Source organism: Phascolarctos cinereus, unplaced genomic scaffold (genome assembly GCF_003287225.1).
Source record: "Phascolarctos cinereus isolate Bilbo 61053 unplaced genomic scaffold, phaCin_HiC Scaffold_4;HRSCAF=312, whole genome shotgun sequence".
NCBI lineage: Eukaryota > Metazoa > Chordata > Mammalia > Diprotodontia > Phascolarctidae > Phascolarctos > Phascolarctos cinereus.
The window spans coordinates 137,538,987-137,562,090 of NW_027555847.1; the positions used below are offsets into that span (position 1 = coordinate 137,538,987).

Consider the following 23,104-nt stretch of genomic DNA (forward strand, 5'->3'; position numbering starts at 1 on the left):
CTCAGTGTTCAACAGCAGTCAGCCAATGTGCTTAGACTTTGTCCTGCTATCACTTCTCTTCTGGAGATTAAAATTTTTTTTATCTATTTTTGTTGATGTCTTCTATTTTTATACCACATTCATTTCTGAACTTATTCCCTTCTCCTCCCCTTGACCTTCCAGCCCATTCAGCCATCCTTTATAACAAAGGATCTTTTTTTTTTAGCAAGGCAATTGGGGTTAAGTGACTTGCCCAGGGTCACACAGCTAGTAAGTGTCAAGTATCTGGTCTGAGACCAGATTTGAACTCAGGTCCTCCTGACTGTAGGGCCAGTGCTCTATTCACTGTGCCACCTACCTGCCCCAAAAGAATCTTTTAAAAGGGGAGGGGAAAGCAGTTCAACAAAACTAAACAATACATTGATCATGTTGAACAGGATTTGCAATATCTCAAACCCACAATACTCCACCAATGAAGGGAGAGCCCTCATCTCCTTCTCAGGAACATTAGAGCCCAAATCCAGAACTTCCAGGTCAAAGAAAAGATATTGCAAACATCCAGAAAGAAAGAAGTCAAGTACCAAGGCTCTAGAATCACACACTATTTAGCAGCCATCACTATAAACGAATGGAGAACATGGAATATGGCATTCCAGAAGGCTAAATATACAGACAGGCTTACAACCAATAATACCTTAACCAACAAACGGAGTATAATCCTACAGAGGAAAAAATAGACCTTTAACGAAATAAAGGACTTCCAACATTCCTGATGAAAAAAATCAGAGTTGCATGGAAACTTTGAAGTTCAAACATAGAAGTCAAGAGAAATATCAAGCAGCAAATATGAACAATGATAACTGAATAAACAAGGATAAACTGCTTATATTTTAGTATAGAGAAATGATACATGTGACCCTGCTGATCCCTACCACTATCATCATCAATGATTATAGAGAGAGTCTAATTAGACGCTCAGGAGTAATCCTGTTATGTCTTAATGATCTTAGGAGAAAAATGGAAAGGGAAGGGAAGCAGAATGGAGGGGGTGAGGAAGAAGGGAAAGGAAAGTTAGAGAAAATTTTCTCAAAAAATTAGGGTGTACAAATAGAAATCTATACAAATGAGGAGGAGATAGAAATAACTGATACTTCAACCTCACTCTCATCTGAACTGGTTAAAAGAAGAAGGAATATATATATATACACAGATGGGTACAGAAATAAATTCTATTTAACATGGAAAGAGGAAGTGAAAGGGAAAATGGGGGAGGGGAGATGAGAGGAAGGGCAGATTAAGGGATGAATTTAGCCTTAAACAAAACAAACTCCAAAGAGGTACAAAAATATGTATAGCTCTGTTGAGGTGGCAAAGAATAGGAATCTGAGGGGGTCCTCATAAACTGGAGAAGGAATGAACAAATTATGGTGTATAAATGTGATGGACTACTATTGTATTAAAAGAAATGAAAGGGATGATTTCAGAGAAAGCTAGGAAGACTTGTATGATCTAATACCAAGTGAAGTAAACAGAACCAGGAGAACAAGTCATATGATAATGGCAATATGGTAAAGGCAAACAACTTTTAAAGAATCAGGAACTTTTATCAGCATGACGACCAATCACGATTCTAGAGGACTAATGATGAAATACACTACGCACCTCCTGATAGCAAGGTGAAAGTCTCAGAGTACAAAATGAGACAAAAAAAAATTTTGGATATGGCCAACATAGAAATTTGTTTTGATTTACTAAGCAGGTTTATAACAGAGTTGGATTTTCTTTAGTTCTCAAGTTGTGGAGGAGGGAGAGGGTTGGTATGGGAAGGTAAGAAGGCAGGTTTTTGCTGTCTGAAAAAAATATATATATAATTCTTGAAAAGAAATAATAATGATGTCTACCAAATGATTCCCAGCATACAGCAGACAGAAAAGCCTGCTACATATCGAGAGTTTTGCTGCATGACTAAACAAGCATGAACTCATGCTGGCTTGCACAGAATGCATGCATGATTCAGGTTAAGAACAATTAGTGATTTTTTCATACCAGCCCCTACTCCCAACTCCCACAAGCAAGTCAAACTTCATTATCCTCTAATATTGCATAATTTATATCAAAATTATATCCATGATACCGGTAAAAGAAAATCCATTTGCTTTTAAATTCAGCAACAAAAAATACATATAAAATATCAAGAAATACCCATTTGACCAAATGTGTATTGAACACCATATCTATCCATTGCACCAACTAGCTGTGTAAAGACCATGATGAGTAGCACTCAGGAAGTCCAATAAAAAAAAGCAAACCAATTAAATCATTTGTTAAAACAGCTTCTAAGACCAAAAATTCTTAATTCTAAGTTTGTGACACTTCAGAATAGCTCAAGAACATTTCTCGAAAATTAGAAATTTTGTTTTCATTTACTTTAGATTGGGAAGATGGAAAGTAAACAAACAAGTACCTGAGTGATCAAAGCAGAGATCACAGAGATTCCTTTATGGATATCCCATTGTAGCTCTATTTCTTGTATAGTCCCTACATATATCTCATGGGTATATCTTCCTACCTACTGGAATCAGTGGCTGGAGAAGTCTCTGTTTGGGGTAAAGTTGTACTGAGCTTTTAGCAAACTTATTAGTAACTAATGAGGAAATAAGTTCCAGTTTTCCCCTTTTATTCAGAAAGACAGATTTGAGATTCATTTAGACTAAAAAGGTTTTAATGTGATGCTTTTTAAGTCCTTGTTTTTCTCCCCTCAGTTCTCTCAAAGTCAAAGTAAAATACATATGTGGCCTCTAAGTGGTACAAGTAAATTCTCTGGGTGCCTTCTATCCCAGGATCACAGAAGGTCTCGATGGCTACTCCTGAGACTAAAGGGAGGGAAGGGGATCCCTGGCTGAAGGTACTAGAAAGTAGGGGAGAAGAGCCAGTGACACAAAGAACATGGCAATCAGTGGCCAATCCTATATTAAACCAGTACCCTAAAAGGAAGGAAACTTCTTAAGGGTAAGGACGACTTTAGTTTTGTCTTTGTATTCCCAGCATCCAGCTGACATTATTATTTGGATGGATCTTTGATTTCACTACTACATGGAACTCCTTATAAGGAAACCTCCTTTATCAATGCAGGTCAGCATCAGCTCTGTAATTTATGATCTTAGGGAGTTGTCAAGGGTATGGGCCTGCCTGGCCAAATAGGAATATTTCATATAAGAATAAGTTAAATGGGAAGCTGGCAAATATGAACGTTATCCAATTTAATTCAATATTTAAGTACCTAGTATGAGACATGGTAGCCACATTTAAGATAGTTTTTTTTAAAAAGACAGAAATCATAATCTAATAGAAGGGAAAGGGAAATAGACAAATAACAAAAGAGAATGTTATTAATGCAAAGGAAAGATCCAGGCAAAATGCCAAGATAAATTTAAGCCTATGTTTAGCCATATGAAAAATGTTCCAAATCATTCACAATCAGAGAAATGCAAATTAAAGCAAATCTAAGGTTCTACCTTACACCCATTAGATTGGCAAAAAAAAAAAAAGAAGAAAAAGAAAAGAAAATGACAACTATTGGAGAGGTCCTGGGGGAAAAAAGATACATTGATGTACTACTGGTAGAGCTGTGAAATGGTCCAATCATTCTGGAAAGCTATTTGGAACTATGCTCAAAAAGAGATCAAACTATGCAGTGATACCACTACCAGACCCTTAACCCAAAAAGACCAAATAAAAAGGAAAAAGTCCTTCATGTGCAAACATTTATAACAGCTTTAGTACAGTAGTAAAGAACTAGAAACTAAGGGCAAAGTGCTAAGAAAAATTTAAGGAGGGAAAGATCAATCCCTTTCAGCTGTGTAGGAAAGAGGAGAGAAGCCTTAATGGAAGAGACAGATGGTTCATTTAGGACTTGAAGGAAAGATGGGATTTCAAAAAAGAGACTGAGGGATGGAAGAGTTTATGGCCATTTCAGGCACAGTACTAGCAAACCTAAGGAGTGACAGAAGACATTAAAAATACAGAATGGAAAGTAGTAGTCCACTCTGACTGAAATGTAGGATACAAGAAGGGGACAGGAGTAGGAGCTGTAGATAAAAAAAAAAAAGTAGGAGATAAAACTAGAATGGCTGACTGTAGCTTAATTTTAGAGGGCCTTGAATGCCAGGATTGGAATGTTCTATTTTATACAATAAACAGTAAATGGTCATTGAGGTTTTTGGATGACAGAAATGGCACATTAAGAATATCAATAGGGCAGACGGGTGAAGAGCAGATCGAAGAGATTAGAGACTGGAGGCAGAAAGAGCAGTCTAAGCAAGGGAGAAGAAGGGGACAAACGAGAGATTCTGCAGACGGAATATACAGGTCTTGATAACTGAATGTGGAAGGTGAGAAAGTTAACAATGAGGTTTTGAGGCTGTGTAAATAGGAAGATTGTATTCCATCTACAAAAAGCTAAGTCCGGGAGAGGGGCAAGTCTAGTACGGAAGATGAATCAGCCTGGGACACTTCGAGTTTGATGGGGTTGATAAGGAAAGAGGGAGCCCACCAAGTGGAAAATCAGGACCGGAGCTCAGGGGAGACACTGGGGCTCGTGTGCAGATCTGGCAGTCATCTTCATAGAGCTGACAATTGAACCCAGCGGAGTAGCTGAATGAAGTTAGGGTGCACAGTCTTGGGGCCACCCAGGTTTAAGGAGGAGAATGAGGAACTTGCAAGAGTGTCGGAGACAAGGACAGAAAGACAAGCCCTAGCGTGTGATGTCACCAAGGCGAAGGGACCGGAGCGGGGACGGGAGCTGGGGGTAAAGGGGGGGAGAGATAGCCTGGAAAGGAGTCACCTAGATCGGTCTCGGATCAGGAAACCTCCCTAAGCTTGGGGGGGGTCCCTCTTCTTCCACGCTAAGGGGCCTCCCGGCTCCTCACTCCCCACTCCGCCCCCCAACTCCTTCAGCCCACAGCCGAAACCGAGCAGTCTCCGGGAGGCTCCGGGAAGGGCGAAGAGGAGAGGCGGCAGGGAGCCTAAGCGAGGGTGGCCTGGGAGGTTGGGAGGGACCTGGCCCAGGGCCCGGCCCAGGCGAAGCGGAGAACTCACCAGATCCCGGCTCTCCAGACTCCCCAAACTCCCTCAGCTACCCAGCCGGAAGTTCCTGCCAGGCACAGTTAGGACAAGAGCACAGATATCACGCATGCTCGCAAAGTCACTCCCCCCCAGAACTACATCTCCCAGAAGGCCCCGCGGCATTTGATTTGGGCTGATCGCTTTTCCCTCCTGCAATTGACGGTGAAATCAGCAGGTGAGCTAGCGTGAATTCCCGGCAGAGCCCCGGGAGGAGAAATCTACATGAAAAGGGGGCGGATCCTTCCGGCACCCTGCAAATCGCCGATTAACTGTTACTTCTCTTCCCAAGTGAGTTTCTCAACGTGCGGCTCTCTTATCTTGGCTGGACAGTTCAGTATCCAGGACCTCCTCCCCATGTCAGGGTCTGCCTTCTGTCCACTGTGCGGGTTTGAGGAGGACGCTGCTGGGACACCCCACTCTAGAAGAGCCCCAGACCAGATTGAAGATTAAGGAGGGAAGAGAGCTTATGGGCCCCGAGCAGGCTACGTGTACCCCGTCCCCAGCAGCCCAGCAGAAAAGAGCCTCTCTTCCTTCACTCACATCCAGTGCAGAAACTTTCAATTCACAACCGCCAGCCTGGGATCTGGGATTGACATTGAACTGTTTCCCCAAATTCTTTGCCTTCTCTGTTAGGATCTCTGGTTCACCTTGCTGGCTACCCATTGTACACACACACACACACACACACACACACACACACACACACACGGCAGTAGAGAAGCTCAGCAATAGTAAAACCTTGGATATGTCAGCATGCACATACATACATATATGTACACACATATAGACATATAGATACATGGCAATTTTATCCCTCATCCCCAGCTAATTCCCCCCCTTCCCCCCCCAAGTTTAAAGCCCTTTTGATTAGATTTGCAGACTCTAGGAAAATACATTCTTTCTGGCCCTTGTTATATACATCCCAAGTCAGGAGCCCTTTACCTTATTCCAATATGTTAAGCTGTTGTCCAGAAATCCAAAACCATTTCTCTCTCAGGATCTTTTTTATTTAAATATAAGGTGTTGCAAATATAATAAAAATGACAATTCTACCTAAGTTAATTTACTTATTTAGTGCCACACCAATTAAACTACTAAAGAATTATTTTAAGGGGCAGCTAGGTGGTACAGTGGATAGAGCACTGGCCCTGGATTCAGGAGGACCTGAGTTCAAATCTGGCCTCAGACACCTAACACTTACTAGCTGTGTGACCCTGGGCAAGTCACTTAACCCTAGCAAAAAGAAAAAAAGAATTATTTTATAGAGCTAGAAAAAAATAACAAAACTCATCGGGAAGAACAAAAGATCAAGAATATCAAGAGAATCAGTGGGGGAAAAAAGTGAAGGCCTAACAGTTCCAGATTTCAGACTACATTACAAAGGAGTAATCATCAAAACAGTCTGATACTGGCTAAGAAATAGAGTGGTGTATCAGTGGAATAGATTAGGTACACAATAGACAGTAGTAAATGACCATATTAATTTAGTGGTTGATAAACCCAAAGATCCAGTCTTTGGAGGCAAGAACACAAAAATTGCTGGGAAAACTTGGAAAGTTTGGCAAAAACTAGGCATAAACCAGCATCTCATGCCATATCCCAAGATAAGGTCAAAATGGATAAATAATTTAGACATAAAAGATGATATCATAAGTAAATTAGGGAAGTATGGAAAAATGTACCTGTCAGATCTACGAATAAGGGAAGAGTTTATGAGCAAACAAGAGATAGGATTACGAGAAGTAAAATAGATAATTTTGATTTACATTAAATTAAAAAGCTTTTGCACAAACAAAACTAATGCAGCCAAAATTAGAAGGAAAACAGGAAACTGGGAAAAAATTTTACAGCAAGTTTCTCTGATAAAAGCCTCATTTCTCAAACATACAGAGAACTAAGCCAAATTTATAAGAATAAGAACCATTTTCCAGTTGACAAATGGTCCAAGGATATGAACAGGCAGTTTTCAGAAGAAATCATAACATGTGCCACAGTATGGCACTCTTAAATCACTACTGATTAAAGAAATGCAAGTTAAAACAGCTTTGTGGTACACCTGACACTTATATTGGCTAACATGACAGAAATGGAAAATGACAACTGCTGGAAGGGATGTGGAAAATTGGGATCACTGTTGATAGACTTGTGAACTAGTCCAACCATACTGGAGAATAATTTGAAACTATGCCCAAAGAGCTATAAAAGTGTGCATACCCTTTAATCCAGCAATACCACTACTAGGCCCACATTCCAAAGAGATCAAATAAAAGGGGACAGCATCTATTTTCACAAAAATATTTATAGCAGCTCTTTTTGTGGTGGCAAAGAGTTAGAAATGGTGCAGATGTCCATCAACTGGGGACAAGTTGTGGTATATGATTGTGATGGAATACTATGAGAAATGATGAGCAAGATGGTTTCAGAAAAGATTTCTATGAACTCATGCAAAGTGAGGTGAGCAGAACCAAGAGAAAATTGTACACAGTAACAGCAATATTTTAAGGATGATTAAAGACAGCTACTGTGATCAAGTCAATGATCCAAGACAATTCCAAAGGACCCATGATGAAAAATACTATCCACTTCTAAGACAGGAACTCAATGAAGATTGAAGCATATTTTTTCTTACTTTCTTCATCTTTCTTCTTTTATTTTTTTGTCTGTGTTTTCTTTTGCAACACGGCTAATATGGAAATGTTTCGCATGACTTCACATGTATAATTGATATAAAATTGCTTGTCTTCTCAAGGAGGGGAAGGAGTGGGAGGGAGGGAAAGAATTTGGAAGTCAAAAAATTTTAAATGATTGTTAAAAATATTTTACATGTAATTGGGAAATATTTAACAAAATAAATAAAAATATGTCAATAAACAAACATAAGGTGTTTCAAAAATCTTAGTGCAATTTTAAGCTATTTGACACAGGTATCCAAATATATGAATAAGAATAAAAGAAAACCAAGCATGTAAGCTGGCACCAAACAACCAATTATTGCATAAAGATTGTATATGCCTGAAACTCCCATTATTTTCTGATTATCCTCACACCAAATGATGAGTATGTTGACTTTAACGTAGTGATGCCCGGCCTAGATTCTTCCAGGTGCCACTTCCTCTAACACTGAAATTATTCTCTGCATGTATTATTTACAAAATATATGTTGTTTTCTCCATAGAATGCAAGCTTCTTGAGGGCAGAGCTTGTTTCACCTAACACAGTACCTGGTAAAAAATAGATCCTAACGTTAGCTGATGACTGATTACTTTCCACAGACCTGTGGACGCCTCATTCCCATCTCTATCCATTGGTGCTGACCAACAACCACAGGACAGGAATCAACAGGGACCACTGATTTGAAATGCTCAGAATCAGGCTTACACTGATACTAGATGTGTCCTCAGAGGAAGTACCAGGGCATCAGGGGCACAGAAGATCCCTGAGCTCAGCAAAAGGGCAGATAGATCTAGAGTAGGAGGATGATGGAAACTTTGGGGCTCCCCTTGAGGTCTCTGCCTTGTTTTAGTACTTCTTGCTGCCTAGAAGGACAGTGAGAAGGCTCCAGCTTTGCCTAGCCTTTCCCTCAACACCCTTTAACTACCTCTATGTTCCCCTCTTCCTTTTACTTACAGAGGTAATATTTATCTTCAGCTGCTACCTTCCTTTGTCTTGGGTACAGCAAGCATCAGTTGACTGTGGCAAGTTCAGAAGTGAGGGAAGCAGAAGCCCTGTTATTTGTAAAAACTTTTTTTCCCCAAAGCATTTGCATGTCTATTGTCTTTTGATAATTGATACCACTATTTGTTTTCATCCTGAAGAGTTAATAAAGGGTAGTTACTATTATATAGTTTAGTTTAGAGGAAAACTTCTTATGTTCTTCTTTCAGTTCCTTTGAAACCTATTATTACAGGACTGAAAAACAATCTTTTCTCTAATCTTTTAGGAGGATATGATTTTTGTCTCCCACATCTGTGTTCAGGAAACTGGTGAAAGGAAAAAATGGGAGGAACTGCTGACTCAGGCTACTAACATGTTAGAAACAAAAAAGGTCTCAACAGGCTAGAATGTTAGACTGAATCTAATGAGATAAAATTTAATGGGGGTGAGGTTTAGGTTTTACACTAGAGTTCAATAAATCAACTTCACAAGTACTACTAGCAAGCAGGTTATCTGGAAACATGTTGGGAGCTGTAGTTCACGGCAAGTTCAACCATGAGTCAACATGATGCTATCGCAGCCAAAAGATGAGATCTTAAGCAGCAGTGAGAATCATAGTATCCACAGCAAGAGAAGAGAAATAGTTCCAATGTATTTGACCCTGATCAGACCGCATCAAGAATACTGTGTTCAATTCTGTATGTAACATTTTAGAAAGGTTCCTGCCTTTTCCATTTTGAAGACATATTTCTTAAGTTCCCATTTTTCTTCCCTTCTACGTCTTTTTTCACATTTAGGATCAGTCCCACAATAGAACATCCATGTAAGGAAATGTTAGGAATAGGAGTACAGGGAGTGTTCTGGATTAATTTTAGCTAAGTCTCTTTGTCCTTAGTTCTCAATCACAGCTTTAGTGACTGCTTAATTGGCTGGTTTGGGTACTATTCTATCTTACTACCAAAATTCTTGTAATTTTTTCCCCTACTCCCTGGAAAATTTTACTCTAAAATTGGGTAGAGTAAATTACATAAGGTTCTAGGTCCTGATCTGTGGTCACTCTTGGCAATATTCTTTAATTTTTTATATTCTCATACTAAAGAACAGTGATAATGGCACAGCAATCAGTGTTACTTAGTTACAGTATTATAAGTGTTATCTAGATAAAATATTTTTCTTGCTTCAGAAATTCTTTCCTATGCAAAGCAAAAGATAGACAAGATGAAGATTATCAAAAATGCTTTTTTAAAATACTTTGTTGATTTTTTAAAAAGCTTTGCTATATTTATAGCCCAAAGGGCTATAAAACCATGCATGCCCTTTGACTTAGCAATACCACTACTAGGTCTCTATCCCAAAAGAGATAAAACATAAAAAGGAGGACCTATATATCCAAAAATATTTGTAGCAGCTCTTTTCTGGTAACAAAGAATAGGGAATTGAGGGGATGCCCATAAATTGGGGGATGGCTGAACAAACTGTGCTATGTGATTGTGATGGAATGCTATTGTGCTTTAAGAAATGATAAGCAGGATGCTCTCAGAAAACGAGGAAAGACTTCAATGAGCTCATGCAAAGTGAGGTATACTGTCTACAAAGTAACAGTAATATTGTAAGATCATCAGCTATGAATGACTTAGCTAATCTCAGCAATCCAATGAACCAAGACAACTCAGAAGGACTTATAAGGGAAAAATGCTATCCATCCCCAGACAAAGAACTGATGGTATCTGAATACAAACTGAAGGATACTTTTTTTTACTTTCTTTATTTTTCTTGAGATTTTTTTTGTTCTGTATTTTCTTTTACAACATGGCTAATACGGAAATATGTTTACATGACTACACATGTATAACCTAAATCAAAATGCTTGGTGGGAATGGAGGAAGAGAGAAAATTTAGAACTCAAAGTTTTAAAAATGAATGTTAAAAATAGTTTTTACATGTAATTGAGGAAAAAATAAAATACAAAACAAAAAAATTTAAATTTAAAAAAATCTTTGCTAGCAACAAACAGGTCTGTCCTATAGAACTCTTCCCTTGCAACAAAGTCTAGTTAAGCAAAATAAATCAATACGATGGCCATGTATTGCAATAGAGATGTCCCATTCCAAACCTGTATTCCACCATTTCTCTGCTAAGAAGGAGGCTGACTTTGCTACCAGTCTTCTGAAATCATGATAGGTCACTGTAGTGTTCTGTTCTGATGTCTTCTATTGCTGTTTTCCTTTATGTTCCTATGGTCATTATGTAAATCCGGCCCTTGATTCCACTTTTCTTTGCATCAGTTCTTACAGATCTTCCCAAGTTCCTGAGAATTCTTAATAATATAAAGTACTTATGGCAAATAATATTCCATTACATTCACATACAACAATTTGCTCTGCTATTCCCTCATAGGCACCTACTTTATAACCAGTTTTTTGCTACCATAAAAAATGCTGCTATAAAAATTTCTGTACATATATATACCTTTCACTTTATCTTTGACCTTCTTAGGACAGATGCCCAAATAGCAATAGAACTGGATCAAAGGGAACATACAGTTTAGTAATTAAGGGCATAGTTCTATATTGTTTTCTGAAATAGGCCAAAAAACAACGCTGTAAACAATGCATTAATATCTTGGTCTTCTCACAGTCTCAACAATTACTATTTTCATCACACTTTTTGTCAAGTCGATGAGGGTTGAGGGAAAACTTGTTTTTATTTAAAGTGCTGTCTATGCTCAGGTTGACCTTTTCTTTCATTTTTCAGGTTTGGAATCAGTTGGCTGAGGTCAGACTCAAACTTAAGCCCTTTGACCCCAACAGACTTGTATTAGTGGACAAATGAGATAAGCAGAAAAAAAAAAGTAGAAGAAAGAAATTTGGCAAGATGTCATGAAAGGCCAAGAAAGAACATTTATTGAACTTGGAACTACATAGATTCTAGAAAAAAAATATTTTAATATTAAATTTAATATTAAAGAAATACAGTACAGGGAAAAGACAGCAAGAATGATGAAGACTGGGTTTAAGCTCTGCCTCTGATATGCACTGATAAAATTTCATATCCAGATCCTCCCTGTCAAAAAAATCACATTGCAAATTCACACCTAAGTAGAAGTACAAGTAGTGGCTTGTATATGAAGAAATTAGTCAATCTTCAACATATTGTTCAAAGACAAAGAGGCCTTAAAATCCTTTTGAGAGATTAAGTGTTTTGCCCACGATTTGAACTGAGGTCCTTGTGACTCTAAATCTGAATGCTTTTTCCGCTAGATCAATTTGCTTCTTTCTTAAAAAGGCCTTTTAAAAACCTTATTTATGTTACCTAGTTTGTGTTACTGTATCTTTTTAGAAAGATTAAAACTACAATTTTCTTAAAATATTCTTTAGTCAAGATTTTTAATCTCCATTCTTCTGACTTATGCTAGACTTTTTACATATATGCCAGCCTTCCTAAATTAGCTGTACTAGATGACTTCTGAGATCCTTCCATCTCTAAATCTATATTCTTATGATTATCAAATTTTTGTTGTTGTTCAATCATATTCAACTGTTCCTGACCCCATTTAGGATTTTCTTCCTTCTCCAGCTCATTTTTTTTTAAACAGTTGAGGAACTGAGGCAAACAGGGTTATGGGACTTGCCCAGGGTCACACAGCTAGTAAGTATCTGAGGCCAAATTAGAACTTGAAGATGAATCTTTTGACTCCAGGCCCAGCAATCTACCTACTACACTACCTAGCTGTCCTTAAATAGTCCTCAGCAAATAAGACATTGTAACGATGATGAAGAACCTCATGGAGCAGGATGAGAGAATGAATACACATCTAATTCAGATCTTGGAGATGTAAGGGATGAGAGAGAAGACTGACTAATGATATTAAGGTACTAGCCATCAACTATACTAGGGAACAGTCTGATGACAGCAGTATGTGCAGTTCAGGAGTACAGAGAAACCTGCATTAATGCCAGACAGCAATTCTGCTCTGCAAGTTCATCATATGGGTGACTATGTAGAAAAGTGTGGAAGTCAAGAGCTCTGGATATTATTATATACTTGGGAGTTTTTAGATTATCTGATTTCCTTAATTTCTTAAGGTGCTTTCAAGAGACCTGGAAATTGCTGGTCCAAATTTGTGCTTTAACACTAAAATGTGGTTTCTTTTAATTCTCCCAAATACAGTACATTTTACAGAATTGAACCAGGAGGGTACTATATTTTATTAAGATAAAGACAATAAACTCTTTTTCAGTGTTATTTGGAATATACCAGAGAGAAAAGTCATATACTATGTTGTTGGACCTAGAATATCAGCTCTATGAAGCCAAAGTCTACCCAGACCTATGCCAGGATTCACCTAACACAGTGGTCTGCACAGAATCCAAGATTAATTTACTTAATAAATATTAATAATGAAGGAAGATGGGTCAATCCATTGATTCTCAGACATAATTTCAACAGATACTTTTAACAATTTCTACTTCCATGTGAAAGACACCTTGATTTTTATAGCGTGAACCCAAAACTGCTGTAATTACACTGCCTTACTCAATAGTGTTATAGGTCAAATTGAGCCCACCACCCCTCCTCAAGGATTGATGTAAGTGCCTCTTTCCACTCTATAACTTAGAAAGCCTGTGATGAGTTGCAAACATCTCTTTAAATCTTTGCTTAAACACTTGATGAATTTACAAGAATAAGAGCCATTCCCATTTGCAAGACCAAATACTGCTACAGAATTTAATAAAGGATTAAAAGAAAGCTATGGGAAATTTACAATCCCAAGGGTGATTTCAACAGGCTTATTTCATCTGTTATAAACCCAGGTCTAGAGGAATATAAAATCAGAAACTATAAAATAAAATCAGAAAAAAAGACCTAAAAGATCTAGAAAAATGTTCAATCCTTTGTGATATTGTACAGTTGTTTAACAGGTCATATGTGAAAGACAAATATGAGAATGATTTAGTACATCATGAATCTCCTACTAATGAAATGTGTATTGGTCAATCCTCTTATTTAGCAGCTCACTATAAAATTTCACCTTGTTAGTCATTGTTTTCACTGAAATACAAATAAACATTTATGTTGCAGATTAAAAAAAATGGTCAAAAGACATGAATAGACAGTTTTCAGATTTAAAAAGGATATGGGTATTACCATATGAAAAATGCTCTAAATCAATAATAATTAGAGAAATGAAAATTAAAACAACTTTGGGGTACCAACCCACACCCATCAGATTGGCTAAACTGACAGAAAACGAAAATGACAAAAGCTGGAGAGGTTGTCAGAAATAGGTAAACTAATGAACTGTGAATGGAGTTATGAGCCTAATCTAACCATTCTAGAAAATTATTTGGAAATATGCCCCCAAAGCTATTAAACTGTGCATATCTTTTGACTCAGCAATACTGCTACTAAGTATATACGCCAAAAATGATGAAGGGGGAAAAAAAAAGAAATGATGCAGGGAATGATTTCAGAAAAACCTGGGAAGACTTATATGAACTGATACAAAGTGAAGTAAGCAGAATCAGGAGAACAATTTATACAATAACAGTAATATTATAAAAATTACCAATTTTGAAAGACTTAGTAACTTTGATCAACACAAAAAACGACCACAATTCCAAAAGACTCGTAATGAAACACGCTGCCCATCTTCAGGCAGTGAACTGATAGACTCAGAGTACAAATTGGAAGCATGCTTTCCACTTTTTTCTTGCCTTTTTTTGGGGGGGGGTGGTTAAATACAATTAATGTGGAAATTTGTTTTACATGATTATACATATTTGTAATGTGTTCTTTTTTCTTTTCTTTTTAGGCCTTTTCAATGAATGAATGAGGGGCTGGAGGGAGGGAGAGAATTTGGAACTGAAAATAAAATTTAATTTAAAAAACAGTCAATGGCAGCTCATCCACACTACAATCATAGTTCTTACTGGGAATCTTTAGGTCTCTAGTTTTATAAACCCAAACAAATAAAATGACAGCAGATATATCACAAGGGTGCTGCTATCCTTGCACCATGATGCCAGGGTTGTATTGAAGTTCTACCATGATAAATGACTAACGGTTTACAAACACACTCCAGAGCTTAAACCAAACTACTGAAATTCTTCATGAAAAACTTCATCCCTCCCATTAAAAGAACATTAGTTAAAATGGTATAAGGTTGAAATGATATGAAAGATCATTTTCAGGTTACTTATTCCTCAGAATCTTTTCCAAATTTTCCTGATCTCAATTTAATTCATACTAGAGAAATTAGTTCTATTGTCTCTCTAATTATGTGACTATTCTTCTCTTCTGTTTTCTGGCTTGGGACACACACACACAGCACAATTCTTTGTACTGAAGAACCCAGTATGTTCATACTTGTGTGATAAGGGATGAAGATGTCCTAACAAGAATTGGGGGAGTCAGGAAAAGTCTCTTCTTGGACTAATCTCTACTTTTCCTCTGAAGAGTTATAGAACTTTCCTGAAATAATCTCCCTCTTTACTCCTTTGTCATTTGTTAGGGGCTCCCCATATAGGTCTGGGACCTCTTCTTGCCCTGGTACATATCCTCAGTCCTCTAAGTTACTCTGTGCTAGAATGCTCTGTATTATACATCCCTGGCCAGACCCCACCCCTAATATCCACAGACCTCTTTGTCTGTCTCCCTATGCTGACCTGGACTGGAAATATGACCCACTGTGATATTTTCTTAGATTGCTCAATCAGGGCTCAGTCTGGTATCTTTCTAGATCTTTGTGGAGGAGTTGTACTGGAGAGATCAGCTGTACTTCTTCATACTATTCCATCATCTTGATTCTATCTCCCCCATTTCCAAAAGTTGATCTAGAAGCAGATTAAGTACAAATCAGTCTGAATTTCCAGGAAACTGGGTTAGTTTTGGTGTGACCCCAGCTTTGGCTATACTCCAGAGTAAGCCTGAGTAGCTCTGAGAATCTTAGACACTACTAAATTCCTCATCTCCATCCTAAATGCTATATAGTATAATAGAAAGAGTAGGGGGAAAGGTGTTCAGCAACAGGGGAGAAATATTAGGGGTAACTTGATCCTAAGTGACTACTTACAAGTATCTGGTTCACAGGCAACAAAACAAGGAATGCATATAAAAAGAGAGTCTAAGAACTAATATCCTATGTGTAGAGGTGGCAACTAGACTGGAGGGTCATGTCTTAGGGAGGGATGTTACAGAAGCAGGGTTTCTGTTATGGATAAAGGTTAAGGGCAAAGAAGCAGGAAGACATAAAGATATCAATGACCATGGCGACAAAGACCATTTAAAATCAGATTCATTTCATGCTAGCTTTGTTAATCATGGTCCAATCTACTTCAGCCCGGTCCACAAGACTTCCAGTTCAAGACCACAACAGGTCTTCCATGGCTAATTTCTCTAAACTCTTTTTTTTTTGGGGGGGGGGAGAAGAGCAGGTAAGGGGTGGTGGTAGTGGAGACTGAGTCTCTCTATCTCACCTAGGCTGGAAGTGCAGTGGCCACTCATGCATCCAATCCCAATACTGATCAATAAAGGAACTTTGACCTGCTCCTTTTCTGACCTCGTTCAGTTTGCCCATGCTTAGGCAGCCTCATAGGCCTCTGCCATGTTGGTGCCAGGCTTAGTGTAGATTCCTTAGCCCATGGCAGCTCAGAACTCCCAAGCTCGGGGCATCCAATAACCTCAGCTTCCCTGGGAGCAGGTAATACAGGCAGGTGCCACCACACCTGGCTTAGGCTCCTCTTGCTACATACATTCTTTAAGAATTACAGAATCTCAGGGGTAGATAGATGGCTCAGTGGATAGAGCTCCAGCCTTGGAGTCAGGAGAACCTGAGTTCAAATCCAACCTCAGACACTTGACACTTACTAGCTGTGTGACCCTGGGCAAGTCACTTAACCCAGACTGTCTCACTACCACACCTCCCCCCAAGAAAAAAAAAAGAATTATAGAATCTCAGAGTCAGAAGGGATGTCAAAGATTATCTTTTTGTCCAAAGTGGGAATTCCCTCAAAACGTCGCTGCTAAATGGCCATACAGATTCCACATAAATATTTTAGTGACAAGTTTACTACCTCAAAAACTGCCCATTCCATTTATTAGATAGCTGTAGCTGTTAGAAGGAACTTCCTTATAATTGGCCAAAAATCTGTTTTCTTGTAACTTCTAAAGGATTCTAAAACAGAGTTCCAGCTGTGAGCAGAGCACAAAAAGACCAGTATCTACCTGGTTCTAGACATTACACTTCAATTTCTACACTTTTTTTTGTCTCTATTTTGGTGTTAATACCACCAACTCTGATTATCTGTATTAATAAGGGTACAAGAGTAGAAGCATGGATATTCAAAATGCAAGTAAAACTTTTTTTAAAAAGCCTTTACTATAAGTGAAAAAAAAGTCCTTTATTCTTGAGGGAAAATAATAGTTGTCTTCCAAGTTTTTGAAGGGCTGACATCTGGAAGAGAAATCCCTCTTGTTCAAACTATTTGGCCCCAAAAGGCAAAATCAAACTTGGTTACAGGATCTGGGTTCAAATTCTAGCTCTGCTACTTCTTCCCTCTGTGACCTTGCCTAAGTTAATTAACCTCAATGGCCTATTCTTTCCTTATCTGTAAAATGAGGGAATTGGATGAAATGACCTCTAAGGTTCCTTTCAGCTCAAGGGCAACGATTCCAGGATATAGAAGGTTGTAAACATATGTTTGATATAAAGAAAAAAAACTTACTATGAACAGAGTTATCCAAGAAAATGGGCTGACTTAAGAAGTGGTGGTTTACCTTTCCTGGAGGTAATCAAGAAAAACTGGACGACCACTTGGAGTGTCTGTTATAAAGGGAATTCTTTTTCCAAAATGGTTTAGATTAAGTGCTCCTCGGGCCCCTTCCCACTCTGAGATTGGGATTCTATTAATACAGTTTATGATTGCATTAGCTTCCCAGAGCCCACACCCCCAATCACTACTACCTTATGCCAATTTATTGCCTTGCCCTGGGGCATTTCTGTTTTAATCTTGATCTCCAATTCTGGGAGAAAAAAAAAAGGCTTTGTTTCCTGTTAACGGAATTTCAAACATCAGTTTGAGTAACTTGAAAGGGCAAAGATCTTTTATGGCATCTCTGAAGTCATATGACATAGATGGCTGTCTACATATGAAGCCCTGTCCTATCTCCCAATAACTCTGAACTGCACTTGTGATCCCTGGGGCCCCGGGAGGAGGTATTCCAGATAGTAGACATTCTGGCAACCTGAGGAAGACATTGGCACATCACGGTTTACCTCACAATGGCAAACACCAAAGAGTTGGGGGCGGGAGAAATAAAGAAGCAGGAGTTGGTAGTCATGTGTCCTGATACTTTCATGAATTCATCAGAAGCTAGGCTTTCAGCCACTTCTGCCTCCAGAGTCCAAGTAGACACCATTTATGTTAAGGAGAGGGAAAAGTCAGCCAGAGGAAGCAGCCGGAGATGGTAATATCACAGAAGCAGAAGTGTCTGGGAGACAAGAGAAGTAATATGTTAAAGGTCATATGTCTTATTCAGACAAATATATCACAATGGAAAAACTCCTCCCACCTCTGAAGAATTTTCACGTGTTCGGTGCTTTGAAACTATTTAAGGCATTTTTTCCTATTGTAGACATTTAATTCAGTCTGAGGCAGTTACAAGATAAACATGAAACTTGTCATATACATGTTATATACATATATAACATATACATTTAAATTAATCTCCCATTGTGACCTAGGTGCTACAGCAAGCCACTAAACATGATATTTTAGGATCAAAATCACAGAGAGTCAGCATAATATAGTAGAGAATCCCAGCACTCCCATTAACTAGTTGAGAGATTTTGAGCAAGTCATTTAGAATCTCTGAGATTCAGTTTCTTCATTTTTAACCTCAAGTTGTTGGATTAGATGAGCCCGAAGTTTCCTTCCAGAATTTGGAAAGAGACTCACCCAGATCTTCAGTTTAGCTGGTCTATTTCTGGTTTGTATGAAGATCAAAAACATAGTAGAAATGAGGGATGGCTCAGATATGGTGACAATATCACAGAGAGAGCTCCAGTGTTCTTAAATGTTATAGGAAAGATTCTTGTTTAAGGTATAGGTTGGATTACTGAACTTCCTTCCAGACTTTTATATTGTTAGATTTCTAGATATATGGATTCTCCTGACAGGTGAAAGTTTTTACTGTCCTTAGAACTGATGGGGTGTGGCCCAAGCAAGGTCTTCCTCCCTTGACCCAAAGGGAATCTGGCTCCCATTTGTCTACAGGCCCCAGCCCCTCATCTCCCTTTGAAAGCCTTAGCCCTATCTTTTAATCTTATTCAGATGCGCCTTTGCCTCTCACCCTAAAAGAATCTGGCTCCCATTTTAGGTTCTTTATGGACTCCCTTTGTCAACTCCTCTTATTTCCCTTTGAAAGCCCTAGCCCCACTTTTCTGATCTTATTCAGACGCCTTCCAGTTCCCTTCATTATCTATTCCCATTTCTATTCAATCTCTCAGACCTTCTAATAGGAATTCTCACCCACACCCTTTTCCCAGACCCTCCCCTGGTCACCCAAAGTCACTTTAGTACATAAGATCTACCCCAGCCCCCATTCAGATGCTGAGAATCTCATGCCCAAAAGGCTGAGACTTTCTCATGCCTGCTTGTCCTTACGGGCATCACCTGGCCCGTGTTTTATCACTAATAAACTTTTCCTCTGGCTAGAAGACGATCTGAGTTGAATTCTTTCACACAGGGCCCAGCATCGCAATCTCGGGTGTTCCCAGGAGCAACCCCAAACCTCTAGGCTCTTCAGAACCAAGGACCTAATATTTGAGATACCTGAAATCCTACTCCCTAATGACTAAGGTCATAAGCTCCCATTTAGGAGAAGTCCAGGACTTTGATCTCAAACACTTCAGAAAAGGAAAAATCTGTTGAGAGTTCATTGACACATACTAGGTATTCCTACTAGCATAAGGGAATTCTGAAAACAGAAAAGAGCAATATTCAAACTACCTCCTCAACAAATTATGCTCCCACTTGTCTCCTTTTCATCATCTAGGCCAGATAATGTCACTTCTTACCCAATATTCCAATTTCCTAGAAGGTCTCTGCAAATCTTCTGCTAAGATTTCTGCCTCCTTGCCACTCTTTAGATGACGTTCCTGCACCAAAGTCTGGACCTCCGAAGGCAGAAGAGTCAGAAATTGCTCCAGTACCACTGTTGAGGTTTAGGGTTTAGGGGTGGTGGGACTCCAAAAATCACAACATGCAGGTCCTGTCTAAAAGAATTCAACCCAAGCCTTCTTTTAGCCAAAGACAAGGTTTATTAGAACATCTATCATATTGGGCAGACTCTTAAGGAGTCTGAACATTAGTGAGCTATTGGCTACATTTGAAGAATATGAGCAGTGGCTAGATTATAAGAATCTGAGCACCTTAATGGAGACAAGATGGATCTTATATACAGAAAGACTGTGGGAGGGATCTAGGAGTGGCCAAGTAGTTTTCAGGGACAGTGAGGTAATAAAATTCCAGGGACCAGGACCTTGTGGCCAAGGGAGAATGGAGCCTCCCTAGGATTAAGGGTGGGAATCGGCTGGGGGCCATAAGAAGGTAAGACAACAGAGGGTTAGGCTAGCATAAGGGTAACTGAGAATTGGGAGACTGGGTGAAAGGCCAGTTGATGGGATTATAGCCTCAGATTGATGCCAGAAATTTGGCCATGTAGGGAAAGTCCAGGGTTTTTCCTTTCTGGGGTCCATCCTTATCACCATTCGATCCAAGATTTATTCTTTAGTGTGCATTTCTGGTCTCAGTCACTAATGGCAAAATTCCCAAAACTGGGTAGCTACCTCCTGATAGCAGAATATCCTAAAACACTGTCAAAATGTCTCAAGATTGGAATCATTTCCTCACGGACTATATTCCTGACTCCAAGCAGCATCCTTTTCTACCTTTCCTATCTAAAGTCCATCTTGCTCCAAAGGTATCAAGGAACCCAGAGAGTCATAAGCTATAGCCATCATTTGGCCCAGGAGACTAACTAGGAACAGCACCTTGAAACTTCAAACTCTACATGAAATTTTGGTTTGGCTCTGAGGCAGCTAGATGACTCAGTAGATAAAATTCTAGGCCTGGAGTCAGGAAGACCTGAGTTCAAATCAGGCCTCAGATACTTCCTGGCAATGTGACCTGGGTAAATCATTTAACCTCTGCTTGCCTTAATCTACTGAAAAAGGAATGTACTGAGGAAAGGTACTCCAATATCTTTGCCAGGAAAACTCCATGGACAGTATGGTCCACCAGGGCATGAAGAGTCAGACAAGACTGAACAACATTACAAGAAGTTTAGGTTATGGCTGGGTTTGTTTTCCAAGGACACACACACATACACATATGTATGTATGAAATATTAACAGAAATAATATATAAAACACAGGGACCCAGATTTTTTAATTTACCCAGTCCATTCATGATTGCCCACTATATATCCCTGCATTTCCCATTACTAAGTATGGTGTCTTGCACATAAGATAAGTGCTTAATAATTGTTTGCTAAATTGAATTACTGAACTGTTAATATTAATCCCTTAATGTTATCATAATTCAAATTTGCCCTATATTTTGTGCTTGTTCACTTACCTAAACCAGTCCCTTACATTAAAGATCTCTTCTGGTTCTAATATTCTGAGTCATGGAAATCATTTAGATCAACCTCATTATACAGAAAAGTAAACTAAGACCCAGAGGGGTGGAATTGACCTGGGCATGATCAAGTCTCCTGACTTCTACCAGTGTTCTACTCCGACTATATACTACTTATAAACTAGATAACATCTACGGAGCCCAGAGCTGGGCACACAACAATGTTCAAAAAAGATGTGCTGTTTTGGTTCACTTATTCCCAAAGGATCCAAACCTGGAGGCTCAAAGAAACTTTTATTCATTTTTTTCAACATATGTTTACCAAGCAATAGTATATGCATTGCACAAAGTGCTGTGAATGCCCTCCAGGGCCTTATATGTCCTATTAATAATTATCTTATCAATCTATTATATTAAATGAAAAATAGTTAGCATTTATATAGCACTTTAAAATTTGTAAAGCACTATACATATGTTAGCTTATTTGATCCTCACAACCCTGGGAAGTAGACGCTATTATTAACCCCATTTTACAATGAGGAAACTGAGACTCAGAGGGATTAATCAATCAACATTTATTAACTGCCTATTGGAGAGACCAGGTACTGTGTCAAGCACTGGTTAAGAGACTCATCCAGGGTCATACAAGTGGTAAGTGTCTGGGCCAAAATTCTAACTAAGGTCTTCTCAACTCCCAATCTAGAGCTCCATGCATCGTGTAACCTGACAACCTCACCGGGCAAGCACATGAGGTGGAACAAAATAAGATGAGATGTAAGTGCCACGTGGATAAAGCAAACAAGATTAGCAGAGGGAAAGGCCATTTCTTACCAAGGTGAGGAGAGGAGACAGCGATCTTTAAGCTGGGCCTGGAAGCTGAAAGAACACGTGAAAAACCCATAGGAAAGATCTGGGACAAAAAGAAATGAAAGGGTGTTTTTTCTAGATAAATCCCAGGCAAACAGATTTGGGTTCTGGAGTCTGCACGTGACTTACCAGAAGGTGCCTGAGAGGCACAGGAAAGTGGAGATATAGTGAGACCTGGACAGGTCGGCCTGCACCGCCCCGCCCACGGGGGAAATGGGCTTCCCTCCGAAGCCCCGCCCACTTCTGGCTGCATGACATCACCTCCTGGGGCCTCCCCCTCTCAGGTCTCCCTTCTCCTGGGCTCCTCTGGGGATCCGAGCAGGAAAAGCCGCCGGGAACACAGGGAAGGGAAAGGATTTCTATCCCAGACACAAGATCCATCTAAGGAAGGAAGCCCTGGAAAAGCCGCCACCGGGCTGAAGATTCTCCTTTCATTATTTTAGAATGAACGGATGTCACAAGGAGAGAGAGAGAGAAAGAGAAGGAAAAAGAGAGGGAGAGGGAGAGGGAGGGAGAGAGAGAAAGAAAGAGGGAAAGAGAGAGGGAGAGGGAGAGGGAGAGGGAGAGGGAGAGGGAGAGGGAGAGGGAGAGGGAGAGGGAGAGAGAGACAGACAGGGAGAGACAGACAGGCAGACAGAGAGAGCGCAAGCGCAAGAAGTGATGTATCGTGAGCTCCCCTCTGATTGGTCCACCTTGAGAAGAGTGTGGGATATGACTGCTTTGACTGGGCAGAGGCGGAGCTAGGCGGGCTAGTCTCCTGATGATCTCTGGGACTTGTAGTTCTGGTCTAGCTTTTTCTACGGATCAGGTCTTTCCAGGGATGTTTTGTTGCAGGT

At 39.4% G+C, this 23,104-nt stretch overlaps 1 protein-coding gene across 5 annotated transcripts in view; it reads right to left on the reverse strand.

The window, feature by feature from the left end:
- The window catches only part of ZSCAN32 (zinc finger and SCAN domain containing 32), a 35,470-nt gene extending 12,620 nt beyond the window's left edge, over positions 1-22,850 (reverse strand). For 2 of the 5 annotated variants that reach the window (XM_020995640.2, XM_020995631.2), the window contains exons 1-4: positions 22,398-22,850; positions 22,233-22,311; positions 19,838-20,035; positions 18,035-18,249 (exon numbers count right to left, since the gene is read on the reverse strand). The gene's annotated coding sequence lies outside the window, so the exon portion shown is untranslated. Of the gene's footprint in view, positions 1-5,076; positions 5,172-18,034; positions 18,250-19,837; positions 20,036-22,232; positions 22,312-22,397 lie in introns of those variants that run through there. The other 3 variants (XM_020995633.2, XM_020995634.2, XM_020995637.2) reach the window with 3 other exon arrangements.
- Between the last annotated feature and the right edge of the window lie 254 nt (positions 22,851-23,104).